Consider the following 3,282-nt stretch of genomic DNA (forward strand, 5'->3'; position numbering starts at 1 on the left):
GTCTTTCCATCCATCCATCCATCCATCTGTCTTTCCATCCATCCATGTCTATTTTATTGATTAAAATAATATTCCTAATTGTGGGGAGTAAGGGGTGCAGGAGATACTACTCCCACCCCACCCAACCCCCTCCCGAGGTGGTCAGAATATGCCTACCCCCCCCCCCGCCCCCAACCTATTGTGTGAGTGTTGTGAGTGTATTGTCTGTCTTGTTTTATATTTGTTTATGTATTTTGTATGCTCTGTCCATGTAAATGTTAAAAGTCAAAGTTTGTTTTGTTTAACAACACCACTAGAGCACACTGATATATTAATCGTTGGCCATTGGATGTCAAACATTTGGTAATTTTGACATATACCTGGTAGTCTTAGAGAGGAAACCTGCTAAAAAAATTTCATAAGTAGCAAGAGATCTTTTATATGCACCATCCCACAGCTTTGGATATACCAGTTGTGGTGCACTGGCTGGAACAAGAAATAGCCAACTGGGTCCACCAACAGGGATCGATCCTACACCGACTGTGCATCAAGTGAGCGCTTTACCACTGGGCTACATAAGATAAATTCCTTTTTAATTTAATGTTATAAATTACTGTATTGTGTTGTTGTGTTGTGTTGTGTTATGTTGTGGTGTAGTGTGGTGTAATACTGTACTGTACTGTATTGTGTGGTGTGGTGTGGTGTGGTGTGGTCTGGTGTGGTCTGGTCTGGTCTTGTATTGTATTGTATTATATGGTATTGTATTGCATTGCATTGTATTGTATAGGCAAATTACAAAACTTATAATTAACACCTGCCTCCCCAACAGTAGCCTATGGTAATATTTCCACAATACTCCCCTCCTCCCCCCCCCCCCCCCCTTCAATGCTATTAACTTGACTAAACTGATAGCACATAAAATCGATAAAATTTAATTATTAAATGTGTGTGTGGTTGGGGTTTTAATTTTTTTTAAATTTATTTAAATAAATATGCTTCATATTTCAAATGAAGGTGGTAAGGTGGGGGGGGGGACTATGACGTCAAAACTGTAGAATTTTGTTTCACCTTCAATAATTTCCCCCCATGAAACGCGTCCCATATGTCACCTCGTTTATTTCATGGCGCCTGCTAAGTGATCTTTGAAACTGACAATAAGAATCACGTGCGCACGTGCTGTCCTATTTCAAGAGTCCTTCGCAATTGACAGGCGAGCCATCGATTGCGCACAACTGGTGTTTGTGCGAATAATACAGCATATGTGACAGGGGGAATAACGGGATATTATGGATGTAATTCACGCATAAAGAAAACAAAAATTTATTGTCAGATGCGAAGTCGTTATTGAAATGATATTTTAGATAGGCAGCTCAAAAGTTATCAATATCATAATGAAGCAAAGATCTCAAAGTAATAACTATTACAGTTCTTTCTCGTTTTTATCTCTTTGTAACATGCAAATTGTGACACGAACGAAAACTAAAGAACCTTTGAGGAAAAGAAGAAGAAGAAAAGAAAGAAAGAAAATATATCGCTGAAAATAGGCCACAGATATAAAACAATGGCTAACATTTCAGTTTTGCATATGTTTTCCATAAAAAAAAAAAGGTCAGACTGCACATTGCAAAAAAAAAAAATCTCAACACAACTTACAAACCCCCCCCCCCCCCCCCCAAAAAAAACCCAACCCCAACCAACTCAGGTTATTTTCAAGAAATAATACTGCATTTAAGGGGTTGGGGGTAGTTGTTTTTACCATCAGTATAAATCAGACGTCTTGTCGATCTTTAAACAGAGTCATTACATCGCGTATATGAAACTTAACAACCTGGGCAATAAACATTTCATGCGTCATTTATTTCGGTGTAACAAGTTTCCAAAGTGGAAAGTGAGAAAAATAAAGTACACTAACCTTACTGTGGCGACGAAAACAAGATCAATAAACATAACAAACAACCCACCGTTCTCGAGTTTTCTTGCTTTTGATTTTGATCGCATGTTGTAATTTAGTTTTTTGTTTCTTTTTCTTTTTTTTTTTTAATTCTTCAATTCTTGATGTCGGCTATCGAAAACAAGACAGACGACATGTCAATTGCGATACAATAAACAATCCACCGTAACACCTGCGCGCATGCGCAGCAAGCAATACACATTGCTACTCGTGCATTACTGTAGACAAACATTTTATAAGTTTATTTATTTATTTAGTTAGTTAGTTAGTTAGTTAGTTAGTTGATTTATTTATTTTACTAGAGATACGAAAGAAACTAAATCGTACTGAAATATCAGTCGTACATGTTATTTCCTTTTTGACACTCTTTCCAATAAATATTATTATTTATATTGTAATTTAAATCCAGTTCCAGCGTACTTTATTTTATTTATATAAAAACAAATCTTGATATTAATATTATATTATGTTATGCGTTGGTTTCTTGTGTTTTTTGTTTGGGTTGTTTTGGGGGTCTTTTTTGTTCGGTTTTTTTTTGTTTGTGTTTTTATGAGGAAGAGGGTTTGTCGAGTTTTGTGGTGTTTTTTTATTTGCGTGTTTGGTTTGATTATTATTATTATTATTATTATTATTATTATTATTATTATTATTATTATTTATCTATCTATTTTGTTTGACATTTTGCATGTGTATTTAAATAATGCAACAATGTAATTTAACCCTGCTGTCCATTTTCTCCATTTTCACACCCTATACTTTAGCTCGAGTCGCCTCCATCCCTCCCCTTATTGATATTGATTTGTCACTATCAATGGGGGGGGGGGGGGGGGGGCGGTGATTCAAGCTAATATTATCGTTCGTTAATTCAAAATACAAACATAACTAGAGGTTGAATAAACTTGAGTGTTTTCTCTTTCTTAAAAAAGATATCGCCAATAACTGAATTGCTCATTACCCCAGAAGTAGACCGGCCTCGGTGGCGTCGTGGTTAGGCCATCGGTCTACAGGCTGGTAGGTACTAGGTTCAGATCCCAGTCGAGGCATGGGATTTGTAATCCAGATACCGACTCCAAACCATGAGTGAGTTCTCCGCAAGGCTCAATGGTAGGTGTAAACCACTTGTATCGACCAGTGATCCATAACTGATTCAACAAAGGCCATGGTTTGTGCTATCCTGCCTGTGAGAAGCGCAAATTAAAGATCCCTTGCTGTTAATCGGAAAGAGTAGCCCATGAAGTGGCGCCAGCGGGTTTTCTCTCAAAATCTGTGTGGTCCTTAACCATATGTCTGACGCCATATAACCGTAAATAAAATGTGTTGAGTGCGTCGTTAAATAAAACATTTCTTTCTTT

The 3,282-nt window shown here is 37.0% G+C and overlaps 1 long non-coding RNA gene across 1 annotated transcript in view; it reads right to left on the reverse strand.

Moving 5' to 3' along the window:
* LOC121389948 overlaps positions 1 to 2,077 on the reverse strand; it is a 2,941-nt gene extending 864 nt beyond the window's left edge. Inside the window, exon 1 of the long non-coding RNA XR_005960125.1 lies at positions 1,941 to 2,077. This is a non-coding gene — a long non-coding RNA (uncharacterized LOC121389948). The remainder of the gene's footprint in view (positions 1 to 1,940) is intronic.
* Between the last annotated feature and the right edge of the window lie 1,205 nt (positions 2,078 to 3,282).

This window comes from Gigantopelta aegis, chromosome 15, assembly GCF_016097555.1.
Source record: "Gigantopelta aegis isolate Gae_Host chromosome 15, Gae_host_genome, whole genome shotgun sequence".
Classification (NCBI taxonomy): Eukaryota; Metazoa; Mollusca; class Gastropoda; order Neomphalida; family Peltospiridae; genus Gigantopelta; species Gigantopelta aegis.